Below are 13,190 nucleotides of genomic sequence, written 5' to 3' on the forward strand. Positions count from 1 at the left end.
CTCCCCAAGGTCCAGGGAGCGGTTGGTCGGTGACCCTGGAGACTCGTGGAGAGTTAGCTCGTTTGGTGGCTGGGTGGTTGTGGTCTGGCTTGGTTCTTTGATTTGGTGTTGTTTTGTTGAGGTTTTGGGGGGTTTAGATTTGGGGTTCTGGGGTCCTGAGCTGTCCCCGTGGGTCCATGTCCCTGCTCAGGATGTGGAGTCAGAGTAGTATATAGTCATGCCCATGGGACAGGGTCTCTCGGCCACCTCCTCCTTGGAGGATGCCCTCACCAGCCACTACGTGGTTCTGAGGGACATCGGCCAGGGCACCTTTGCCAACTGTGAAACTGGCCCAACAATATCCTCACAGGGACACAGGTGGCCGTGAAAGTTCTGCCCAAGATAGAGCAGGACTTACCCTTCATTTGCTCGGAAGTGGACATCATGAAGGCCCTCCAGCACCCCAACGTGGTCCAGATGTTTGAGGTCATCGAGACATTGGGGGCTGTCCACATTGTGATGGAGGATGCAGGTGGGGGACCGCTGAGCCACCACGTCCCCAAGGCTGTGGGCATGAAGGACACAGAGGCCCAGAGAGTGTTCAGGCAGATGGTGAGTGCCGTGGGCCACTGCCACACGAAGGGCATCGGGCACAGAGACCTGAAGTTGGGGAATGTCCTCCTCAACGCCAGGGGACACTGTCAAGCTCTGTGACTTGAACCTGAGCCACAGGTTCAAGGCTGGACAGAAGTTCCACAAGATTTGGGGCACCCCTTCCTGTTGGGCTCCCCGAGCAGCTGAGAAAGCAGGTCCTGCATGCAAGGTACGACGTCCCCTCCCACCGGTCCCCAGAGGTGCAGAAGCCTCATCCTGCAGATGCTGACCATGGACCCCACGCAGAGCCCCATGATCCACCAGGTCATGGGGCACCCGTGGCTGAGCCCAGGGGAGGACCAGCAGCCACCATGTCCATGCACAGAACCTCCCCTGGACCCCTCAATCATGAAGGTCATGCTGGAGCTGAGTGACACCTGGATGTCCCTGAAAGCCAGAAAGTTCGACGCAGCGATGGCCACGTACCTCATGCTTCAGTACCAGAAAACTCAGGGCCAGCTGCTTGGTCCCAGTAAAGCTGGTGAAGCTGGAGGTTGGGCCTCAACCCTGCCCCTGGGTCCCTTCCAGTGTCCCCATGCACCCCAAGAGGTCTGTCAGCGTGCCAGCCCTTGGCTCCACCATCATCCTGCCCGATGGGCACCCCTGATCATGGGGGACAAGCCACTCAGAAAGAAGGGCCACAGACCCAGCGAGCCAGTCCTTTCTGAGTCTAGCCTGCAGTCAGGCACCCCATGGCCAGCCTGGCTGCCCAGTTCCCCAGCTCCTGGTTGAGCAGCGACATGTGGGAGGTGACCAGCAGCAAGCCCTCCCAGGGGTCCCCAGAAAAGAGCTTGGTCTCAGTCCAGCCACCCTGCGGTGACATGCTGGGCCCTGCCCGCCACAGCGGCAAGGGCTGTGGGGGACTGTCCAGGAGGATCGCTGCCTGCATGGTCCGCGTGCGCTGCTGACTGGCAGTCCCCAAGGCAGGCCACAGGCTCCAAAACCAAGTGGCGCCAACGCACAGAGACCAGGCTGGTAGAAGGTTCCAGAACAAAGTGTCTCTGATGGACTCCGACAGCTGAGACCCCGCGAGGCCAGGTAGGTGCGGTGCAGTGGACCTCTCATTTCCCAGACTCCTTCCTGGATGTTGCTTTCCCATGGCTGGTCACCCCTGGGGACACTGAGGGCCCGGGAGGTCTAGGGACAGTGGGTTTGATGAACTCTGCTGCTCATTGTCATTCCTATCTCCTCAGGTGACACAGGATCTCAAGGGCCTGGAGGGATGTGCAGCAGCCTCCTGCCCCCACCTGGAGGAGACACCAGGGACCTTCCCCTGGGTCCCCTGTCCCCGCCCTCCTCTGCCCCCATGCTGCAGGGTCCCTCACCCATTTCTGTTTCCCAAATCTCTTATAAATGGATGCTCCCAAGACGGTCAGTGCTCCCTTCTGTTCCTGGGTCACCGCAGTCACACTTTGGTTGGAGCAGCACGTGGTGATGTCACACTGGGGGTGTGGGGAGGGAGGAGGGACTTTACCCGGGTCCCCCAGCAGCCACGAGGACTCTTCTGTGTGTGGCTGAGGGGACAGAGGGCTGAGCAGCCCCACGCCAGACCCTTTGGCATGACCTCCTGCTGCCGATGGGCCTGGTGATCACTTTCTAGGGTCCCCTTGACAGAAGAACTGTCTCCCCAGCCCTATTTTGTATTTTATTTAGAGACAGGGTCTCCCTGAGTTGATCAGGGCCTCAGAAAGTTGCTGAGACTGGCCTCCACCTGGCAATCCTCCTGCCTCAGCCTCCTGAGCCGCTGGGATGACAGACAGGTGTGCACCACACCACCGTGCCAGGCCCATGGTGACATTTTACCCTGTCTAAAACAGTGGCAGGGAAAGTCCCTGGGAGAGACCAGATGCAGGATGGCCCTTCGGTCATCCTGAGTTTCCAAAGGGTGCTGAGCAGTGAGCCAGACATCCTGGGGGCTGGAGGGAGGACCTTTGACGAGGGACAGCAGCCCAGGGGAACACAGGGGTGGCCGGGAGGAGGTGCTTCTAAGTCCCATCTGGGGCACTGAAAGTGTGGGGTGAAAACCCCACCAGTGGTCCCCAGAGGGGCGGGGGAAGCTGGGAATCTCTGGAAATTCTTTAAACTTTAGACTCAGTGGAGGGGGTTACATGTCAGTGGATGGGGACATAACAGTCATTCTTTGTCCCTATTTTTAGGCTAGACAGAGGCTTCACAAGTCTTTACCAAAAGCAGATGGAAAAATATTTTGCATTTTATTTACAGACAGGGTCTCACTGAGTTGCTTAGGGCCTCACTTTGGCTGAGGCTGGCCTCCAACTCACGATCCTCCTGCCTCAGCCTCCTGAGCCACTGGGATGACAGGCATGTGCCACTGCGCTCGGCTTCATTTTCTTTCTTTTTAAATTCACTTTTAAAAAAAAATGTTCTTTTTAGCTGTCCATGATGACAGAATACATTCTGCCATATCACACCTACACGGGGTGTGACTTCCCATTCCTGTGGCTGGACCTGCTGTGGGGTGTCCCTGGTCATGTGTTCCTATGTGAACATGGGAAAGTGATGTCCATTCATTCCCCTGTCTCTCCCAGTCTCCTCCCTTCCCTTCCCTCCATTCCCCTGGGTCTCATCCAAGGAACTGCTGTGCCCCCTCCTCCTTATTGTGGGTCAGCGTCCCCATATCAGAGAGAACATTCTGCCTTTGGTTTTTGGGGACTGGCTTATTTCACTCAGCATGATCATCTCCAGCTCCATCCATTTACCAGCAAATACCATCATTTCATTCTTTAAGGCTGTGTAATATTCCACTGTGTATATGGACCACGTTTTCTTTGTCCATCCACCTGTTGAAGGCCACCTAGGTTGGCTCCCTAGTTTGGCTATCATGAGTTGAGCTGCCATAAACATAGATGTGGCTTAATTCCTGTTGTGTGTGGATTTTAAGTCCTTTGGGTATAAACCAAGGAGTGGAACAGCTGGGTCCTATGGTGGCTCCATTCCAAGTCTTCTGAGGAATCTCCAACCTGCTTCCAATTTTGCATTTCAATCACAAGTTAAACCCTGGAACTTCCACTTTAGAAGTCATGAACCCACAGTAACCAGCTGATCCATAACTTAGAGAAAAGTTTGGAGTCCCACTGTCCCTGGATGGCTGTGATCCACCAGAGAATAAAGCACAATTACGATTGTTTTTTGGGGGATTTTTCTTTCTTTCTTTTTTTTTTTGGTACCAGGGATTGAACCTAAGGGTGCTTAACCACTGAGCCCCATCCCCAGCCCCAGAGACAAGAACCCTTACATCACCTTTGGGGTTGATCCAGGGAAACAAACTTCTGCAGGACTGAGTTTTCCAGTAAAGACAGCTTGGGGTCTGAGATGACGCTTCTCCAGGACTTCCTGTTTCTTTCTTACTTTTTTTAACTTTTTTAAAATTATTTTTAAATTTTTTTACTGATTCATTTATTTCTTGGTACCAGGGATTGAACTCAGGGGCTCTCGACCACTGAGGCCCATCCACAGCCCTATTGTGTATTTTATTTTAGAGACAGGGTCTCGCTGAGTTGCGTAGCACCTCACTTTTGCTGAGGCTGGCCTCCACCTTGCGATCCTCCTGCCTCAGCCTCCCTAACCGCTGGGATGACAGGCGTGGGTCACTGCGCCTGACAACTCTACTGTTTCTGAAGGTATCCTCCTTCAAATTCAGGTACTGCCAATCTGAAAGTATTAGGAGTATTATGTTCTGTGTCAAAATGTCCACCGATGGCCCATATGCAAAAGACTTGACCACTAGCCTATAGCACTATTGGGAGGCTGTAGAATCTTAAGGAAGTAGGAACTAGTGGGAGCTCTCAGGTCACTGTGGGTGTGCCCTTGAGGGGGATACTGAGCCCCGGCCTCTTCCTCTGTTTTCTGGCTGCCATAAAGTGAGCACATTGCTCCACCATGAGCTCCCCACAGGCTCCAAATCAAACAGGGCCACAGGACGCGGTGGCACACATCTCTAATCCCAGCATCTTGGGAGGCTGAGGCAGGAGGATCACTAGTTGGAGGCCAGCCTCAGCCAACTCCCCTGACCAACTCCAATGGGACAAGGGACTCTAACAACACCTTTTCCTGTCCTAAGCCCTTCCCTTCCTGCCTAAGCCCCATAAAAAAAAAATCCCAGTCCAGTGGAGCTCCCATGCTTAGCAATTTAAGAGGTCCTAAGCAACTCAGCGAGACCCTGTCTCTAAATAAAATATATGAAGGGCTGGGGACGGGGCTCAGGGGTTAAGCACTCACCTCCTGGAAGAGGGGTGGCCTTCTAAAGCCTAAGGCCAAACACAGGTTGATGGGTACACACCCTGTAAAGGTGTACACTGGGCTTTTTTTTATTTTTTGGTACCAGGGTTTGAACTAGGGGCCCTCTACCCCTGAGCCCCGTCCCCAGCCGTATTCTGTATTTTATTTAGAGACAGGGTCTCCCTGAGTCGCTTAGCGCCTTGCTTTTGCTGAGGCTGGCCTCCAACTTACAATCCTCCTGCCTCAGCCTCCAGAGCTGCTGGGATGACAGGTATGTGCCACCGTACCCAGCCCTACACTCATTTTTCACAGATGAGGAAACTGAACAACAATAACAACAAAAAAGGTAAATTAGTGGCACTCTATTACAGTACTTAGAAACTATGCCCTGGCCAGGCACGGAGGGACATGACTATCTATAATCCCAGTGACATGAGAGGCTGAGGCAGGAGGATCGCAAGTTGGAGGCCAGCCTCAGCAACTTAGTGAGGCCCTGAGCAATCAGTGAGACCCTGTCTCTAAATAGAAAATAACGGGGCTGGGGATGGGGCTTGGTGGTTGAACGCCCCTGGGCTCAATCCCCGGTAAAAAAATAAAATAAAATATAAAAAATTACATATTATGATATATTAAAATATATAATAATTATATTTTTAAAATATATAATAATTATATTTTTTCCTTTGGCAGGGATAAAAAAGAAAACGCCCATCTGCCTGCTGCAAGGCACCGTGGGCTGTGCGGGGCGCTGTGCGGACGCTGGGCCTGTAACCTGGTCACCTACCATAAACAGAAACGTGCACACACGCGGAACCCACGTGCAAGCTCGAGACAAAAACCAACATTTCCACAGCTGAGCTCCCTCCAGACCCATCTAGGGCTTGAATTTTCCCTGCTTCCTTGCTCTTTTTGTTTTCTTTTCCCCAGGCCTGTTCCTGGAGGTGACAGGAGAGAAGCAGGTGGCCAGCCGCGCGGGTCCCCAGGCACCTGGGAGCCTCCAGGGCACGCCCTGCGGCCTTTGACTGAAGGGAACCTCCTGGAGCCCCGCCCCCGGCGTGGCCCCGCCCCTCTACCCACGCAGGGCGTGGCCAGTAAGCGTATGGCTCTTGGCGGGGGGCGTGGCCACGCAAGCGCGGGCCCTTGGCGTCATCAGGCGGCGCGGAGCTGGAGGTGACAGAAGTCCCGAGGGGACGCGGGCGGCTTGAACGGCTATGCGCTCTTCCTGCTTCCGGCGGCGACGGCGGCGTGAGCTTGCCGGGCTTTGGTGGCCCGCAGCGCGAGCCGGCGCCCGCTGCGTACCAGTCCGCCGAGCCGGGCTTTCGCCAAGGAGCTCTTCCTGGGCAAAATCGAGAAGGTAAGGGAGCCCGGGCGGCCTCTGCGCGCTCGGCGGCTGGCTCCTGTGGCGTCCCGCACCTGCCCGACAGGCACCCCCGGGGGGGACGGCGCCCAGACTCCAGGTCCCCGAGGCCGAGGGGGGGCCGCGCAGGGAGGAGGGCAGGGCCTTGCCAAGCCTCGGCCGGGGCGTGTGCGGAGCCGCCTCTGGGCTCCTGGGCTCCGTTCCGCGGCTCAGCCCCGGCGCTCCCTGGGGCCCTTGGGCTTCCTCCGGAATTTGACGCCCATCAGGTGCCCGTCCCACGCCGTCCCTGTCCGAGATCCCAGAGCCACAGCTGGGTCAGAGAGCCCTGGGTTTTTTTTTCTTTTTGCCACCGTTTTCTGCAGCTTTCAAGTCAAGTCCTTTGACCGCTCCCCCCCAACTGGAGCGGGCGGTGTGCGTGAGCCCCCGTGAGACGGGAAATGCAGAGTCCCCTGCTCTCTGCGACACTGAAGGGATGCGGCTGAGCCCCGGCTGTGATCCCACAGGGTGAGCGAGCACGAGGGTCACGAGGTCCAAGCCAGCCTCAGCAGCTCGGCGAGACGCTGTCGCTAAATAAAACACTCAAAAAAGGCTGAGGATGGGGACTCAAGGGTCGAGGGCCCCCCTGGGCTCATTCCCCACGACCCAAAAGGGAAAAAAAAAAAAAAGTGGTGACTTCAAGGCGAATTACTTTTGCTCCCTTGGACTGATGACTTCACTTCTCTGTCCCTTGGAACTTTACAAAGTAGGCATGGCCACAGGGGTCACCCCTTACTTCTTTGGGCTTAGTCAGAGTGGGATCTGATCCTGTGCCCCGCAAAAATGTTATTCCCTGGCTCTAGATCGTTCTGCCCCAGGTTGTCAGGACAAACCCTTAGGTAGATGGCATTACAGAGGCAGAAGGTGGGACTGGGACCAGGAGTGACCCGCCCTGCTCGAAAGGGCAGAGCTAGCAGCTTTAAAAATGTGGGAAACCATCTTCCCCCAAACCTGGGTGTGTGGGTGCTTTGTCCTGGGGCTGTCTGACTCCCAGTTGTGCAATGAAGAGAAATTGGAATCTCTTAGTCCTCTTTCAGTCACTAAGCCACTGGTACCTTGTCCCCACCCCCACTTCATATCCGTGGTGCTTCCCAGAGAGGAGCAGACAGATTGGAGGACACACTGACACAGAACAGTAGCCAGAGGAGAACTTTTACCCCTGCAGGTTACCCACCTGCCTGGACGACACCCTGCAAAAGTTGAAAAGCCTGGGCCTCTTTGGAATGCAGGTCCCGGAAGAATATGGTAAGTGGAGGAGCTTCCCCGATTGGTGTGTCTCGTCAGAGTCACTCTGCGTTTCCCTGAGAGGCTGCTGTTCTGAAGGTACACCACCTAGACCAAATGGTGACCCTGGTCCTTCGGCCTGCCTGTCCCCGGGCCTTGCTGGGGCGGCCTCCACCGGCCATCATGGAGGCTCTGCAGGTGTGGGCGAGACAGGGCTCGGTGGTGCTTTAAGAGTCAGGCACATTTCCGGGCTGCAGCGGGTCCTTTGGAGACACACTGTTGAGTGTGTTTCACGAGTTAGACTTTCCATAGCAATCCACAGAAGCGTCTCTTTCTATTCTCTCCCCTGCCTGGCCTCTAGGGAGACCTTACTTCCTGCAACAGAGGACAGGGGCTGTCAAATCTGTACCGTAATTTCCTGCTGGTCCCTAACCTAGAGCTGGTGCATGCTAAGACCAAGGAGAAAGTTGAGGCCAGATCAGCATTCAGCGGTATAACTTGATTTTATTTATTTATTTTTATCTTGTGCTAAGGATCGAATCCAGTGCCTCACACCTGCTAGGCAAGTGCCCTTCCATGGAGCCCCACCCCCAGCCTTTTTTATATTTTATTTAGAGACAGGGTCTCGCTGAGTTTCTTAGGGCCTCACTAAGTTGCTGAGGCTGGCTTCCACCTTGCAATCCTCCTGCCTCAGCCTCCTGAGCCTCTGGAATTGCAGACATGTGCCCCCGCACCCGGTGTGGTTTTGTTTTTTTAATGGTGATCCAGTTTTACTTACATAATTCAAAAGAAATAAAAGGCAGTGAAACCTTTTGCCTTAATGGGAGGAGGTGGACTGAACTGTGACTGACACTGGTCCCTCCCTCCTAGGTGGCCTGGGCCTCTCCAACACCATGTACGCTCGTCTAGGGGAGATCATCAGGCTAGACGGCTCTATCACTGTGACCTTGGCAGCTCACCAAGCCATCGGCCTCAAGGTCAGATGCTAGGGTTTCTCCCTAGGGCTCTCTGAAAGTGCAGGGTCATGGTCTGTGAGCAGGGCATCAGGCCTGATACATCGAGGTCCTGGAGGGTGAGCCCACCTCCATGCCACTTGTTCTAGCCATTCTCGGGACTCGTGGTCACCATACGTGTGGCTTCTCCTTGGCCCATGTAGCAGTGACCCTCCGCTCATGCCATCCCTTCACACTAAACCCCCATCCTGCCTGCCCGGCTCTGACCCCTTCTTTGAGAATGAGATGGAATGTTGTGTGGGCCAGGAGCGGGCTCCCTGGGCTGTCCCCCGCTGTGTGTGCACCTGACTTCTTACCCCACTGGGCCAGGCCCAGGGACACACAAGTCTCAGTGACGTCTCATGAGGGTTCCTTGTGCTCTGTGTAGACATCAGGGAAGAGACGCAGGCCCAGCTGCCCTCCCCAGAGAGCAGGGGACCCTGGGAACACTGGCTGCGCATGGTTCCAGCCCTCCCATGTCTTCACCTCCCATTATTCAGAGCACCAGCTAGGAGGGGGCAGCCCTCCACTTGGAGATCACAAAGTGGGAACTGAGAGGAGGACAGTCCAGGCCTTGGGCGCCCTGCAGAGGAAGGTTCGGGATGAAGATCCCAGAGTCTAAGCCCAAAGCACTGCCCTGGGGCAGGTGCAGGAGGGGCCTCTCGGCAGCTGGCCCCCACCTACGGCCGTCAGCTCTGGGCGCCTGCTGTCCTTTCTGGCAGGACGTCAGCATTGTCCTCAAGAGGGACATCAGGATTCACTCTCGGCTCTTCACAGCCAAAACAAGACTGTGGATGGCAATTGTCAGGAACACAAGTGATATAATGTTAGCAAAGATATGGGGGAAAGGTTCACGCACACAGTGCTGGGAGTGCCAGTGGTGTCACCACTATGGAAAGCAGTCTGGAGACTTAGGGACCAGCCGAGGTGTCCTTCAGCAGTTGAATGGATAAAGAAACTGTGGTCTATATACCCAGTGGAATATCACACAGCCTTAAAGAAGGATGAAATGATGGCATTTGCTGGTAAATGGATGGAGCTGGAGACGATCATGCTGAGTGAAATAAGCCAGTCCCAAAAAACCAAAGGCTGAGTTTCCTCTCTGATATGGGGACGCTGACCCACAATAAGAGGGGGGTCAGCAGTTCACTAGATGAGATTCAGGGGAGTAGAGGGAAGGAAGGAGAGGGGACTGGGAGAGACAGGGGAATGAATGGACGTCACTTTCCCATGTTCACATAGGATCACACGACCGGGGGCACCCCACAGCAGGTCCAGCCACAGGAGTGGGACGTCACACCCCCGTGTAGGTGTGATATGTCCCAGAATTTATGTTGCCGTCCTTTGTGGCCAAAAGGAACAAATAAAAAATGTCTGTGCGTTTCTTTCAGGGAATCATCTTGGTTGGCACCTAAGAACAGAAGGCCAAGTACCTGCCCATACTGGCGTCAGGGGAGCACATTGCCACCTTCTGCCTCACTGAGCCAGCCAGGTCCGCCCTCCCCTGAGCCGACTCCCACAGCCATGGGCCATGTCCAGGTCTCCCTGGGACAGAGGGCTGTTATCAGGAGTGGCTGACCTCATTCCGTCCCCACCTGAGGCCTTGTAGAGACTTGAAGCTGCTCTCTGGCCACTTTTCTTATTTCTGCCTAATTTCTGTTTCCCAACGAGATAAGTACCTGCCAGCTTCTGTCACCCTGGTGTTTGTTACTGACAGCCCCCTTGGCCCTCGGGACACATTCGGGCATCCAGGCATCTTTCAGAACACGCAGGGCGTGCAAGGTGGGTCTCCATCTTCAGATTAGGAGCTGGAGGCTCCGTGGGGGGGCATCACACAGCTAGATGGGGACAGAGCTGGGTAGGACTCAAGTTGAGGTCTTGTGACCAGGCTATGCCTAATGGTGCCTCCCTTCACAGGGGAACCTGGAATGGTCATCCAGAGACAGGATCTTGCTGAGTTGCTCAGGGCCTGTCTGACTTGCTGAGGCTGGCTTCCACCTTGCGATCCTCCTGCCTCAGCCTCCCGAGCTGCTGGGATGGCAGGTGTGCACCACAGCACACAGCTTTAAAGAAAATTTTACTGGAATGTGCCATGTGCTTATAGCCTACATTGAGAGGCACTTTCATGTCCCAGCAGCAGCGTGGGGGTGGGACAAGCTGTACCTTGCCAAGCTGACCCTGTATATTGTCTGACCCTGTGTTTAGAGGCTGTGTCGCCTCCTGTGGACTTAACTCCTGAGACCCTCCATTTCCAGGCTCTCGGCTGACTCTGGTGTATTCCCAGGGTTCTTCTCCCCACGTTTCACCCACGTCTGTCTGTCTCTGCAATGGGAGTGACACCACCTCCATCCAGACCAGGGCCATGATAAGTGAAGACAAGAAACACTACGTCCTCAATGGCTCCAAGGTACAGCCTCACCACCCCGCCCTGTCAGGTCTCGGTGGCCGCCTTCACTGCCACTGCTGGGCCTCTTCCTGTGCCCAGGTCTGTGACCCTCTGGTGACTACCCAGCAGGTGGATGCTCCTCCTTTTTCAGGAGCAGTGCTCAGTCCTCAAGTGGCTTGCACGGGTCCTCTGTCCCTCTGGTGACAGAGCCAGGCCTGGCCACAGTGTCCCTGATGCTGGAGTACCAGCTGCGCCCGGAGCCAGAAGTCTTAGTTGCATAGAATTTCATGCATCCGTAGGTCTGGGATGGTGCCTGTCCTTGACTGAGCACAGGCCATCAGATACCCATTCACAGCTGGCTAGATCTCTTCCATCAAGATGGCCTCTTGACTGCATGTGTCACAGTTCAAACATGGAACCCTAAGAGACAGAGCGCTGGGATACCGTTATTGCTTTCTTACTATCTAGTCACCATTCAGATTTCCCAAATTAGCTCATGCCTCTTGAATCAAGGTCGAAGTAAAGCACACGCCTGTCATCCCAGCAGCTCAGGAGGCTGAGGCAGGAGGATCACAAGGAGGTGGCTGAGGCAGGAGGATCGCAAGGTGGAGGCCAGCCTCAGCAACTCAGCGAGAACCTGTCTCTAAATAAAATATTAAAAAGGCTGGGGACAGGGCTCAGGGGTCAAGTACCCCTGGGTTCAATCCCTGGTGCCAAAAAAAAAGATGAAAATAAGTTCCTCGGTTCGGGCCTCACAGGTGGTGGTAGAGCCGAGAGGAGTCTCTGAGGACCTCTTGCTCTCTGTCCTCAGGTCTGGATCACCAACGGGGAACTGGCCAACATTTTCACTGTGTTTGCAAGACTGAGGTGGTCAGTTCCAATGGCTCAGTAAAGGACAAGATGACAGCTTTCATAGTGGAAAGGGACTTTGGTGGAGTCACTAATGGGACACCGGAGGATCAATTAGGCATTCGGGGCTCAAACAGTAAGTCGTGTGGGTGTCTATGTATGAATGTGACAGTGTGTGTCTGGCCCTCTGGTCTGTCCAAATATCCAGGTAAATAAGATTTAAATCCTTACGGATCCAGGCAAGGAGGCACACACCTGAATCAAGAGGCTGAGGCAGGAGGATCACAACTTTGAGGCTGGCCTCCACATTTAACTCTCAGCAACTTAGCAAGACTCTGTCTCAAAAGAAAAAGGACTTTGGGTGCAGCTTGGTCATGAAGTACTCCCTGGGTTCGGTTCCCAGTCACAAATAAATAGTTTGGGCATGAAGTCAACATTGTTGGTAGAAAGGCCATTGAAGACTTCCCTGGTGATAGGTGAGCTCCTGGAAATCACTCATTTATTCTGCAGTCACTGGCTGGGCACCGCTCTGTGTGTTAAGCTTTGGTGGCTTCCAGAGGGATAAGGCCATCAGAGGAACAGAAACCCCAAAGGCCGATAGCCAGTGTCCTGAGAAAGCCAGTGCGATGGTGCACACCTGTCATCCGAGAGGCTCGGGAGGCTGAGGCAGGCGGATCGCAAGGTGGAGGCCAGCCTCAGCAACAGAGAGGCCCTGAGCAGCTCAGGGAGACCCTGTCTGTAAATAAAATACAAAATGGGGCTGCGGACGGGGCTCAGGGGTCAAGGGCCCCTGGGTTCAATCTCTGGTACCAAAAAAAAAAAAATGGCCTAGGTAAAATCCTAGGACAAGCCACCCCCTCGTTCCTTGCTGGACCCTCCGTCCTCTCGCATCCCCTCCTGCCCTCCCAAGCCTACTTGTTGTTCCTTCTGAGTACCATTCACTGGAGGCAGGGGACCTTCTCTGGCCTGCATCCATCCACCCATCCTGGGGTCCTCCTGTCCCTTCTAGTTGAGGTCTCGGTATGCCTCCTGGAGGGGACCGCATGCTCCCACGGCCACTCCTGGGCCCACCTCTGTGGGGACCCTGCCTTCCAGGTGGCAGAATCCTGCACAGCATCTCCCTGTCTGGGGCCCAGGGAGCCTGAGCTCCACCGGAGCCCTCCGCACAGTCGCTGTGGGGCCAGGGACCGGTGGTGCAGAACCGGGTGGTGGAGGAAGGGGCTGCTCTCGGCCTCAGCTCGTCTAGACCTTGGCTTTGGGCTCAGGAAGTCTGTGGTTTTGTTCTCCCCTGTGGAAGCTGGAGAGAGATGAAGGGCCCAGTGAGGCTCACCAGGGGAGTTTGACCACAGAGCCCTGTCCCCAGCCCTTTTTAAAACTATTTAGAGATAGGGCCTCGCTAAGTAGCTGAGGCTGGCCTCCACCTTGCGATCCTCTTGCCTCAGCCTCCGAAGCTGCTGGGATGACAGGCGTGGGC

At 55.0% G+C, this 13,190-nt stretch overlaps 1 long non-coding RNA gene across 2 annotated transcripts; it reads left to right on the top strand.

The window, feature by feature from the left end:
* Nucleotides 1-7,442: 7,442 nt before the first annotated feature.
* On the top strand, nt 7,443-12,290 carry LOC125614836. Of its 2 annotated transcripts, XR_007345393.1 has the most exons (4): nt 7,443-7,510; nt 8,360-8,466; nt 10,399-10,888; nt 11,679-12,290. It is a non-coding gene; the product is annotated as an uncharacterized LOC125614836 (long non-coding RNA). The 2 variants fall into 2 exon arrangements; XR_007345392.1 differs by lacking the exon at nt 11,679-12,290 and having other exon boundaries at nt 10,399-11,236.
* The last annotated feature ends 900 nt before the right edge of the window (nt 12,291-13,190 follow it).

The sequence above is a fragment of the Marmota marmota genome, unplaced genomic scaffold (assembly GCF_001458135.2).
Source record: "Marmota marmota marmota unplaced genomic scaffold, marMar, whole genome shotgun sequence".
Classification (NCBI taxonomy): Eukaryota; Metazoa; Chordata; class Mammalia; order Rodentia; family Sciuridae; genus Marmota; species Marmota marmota.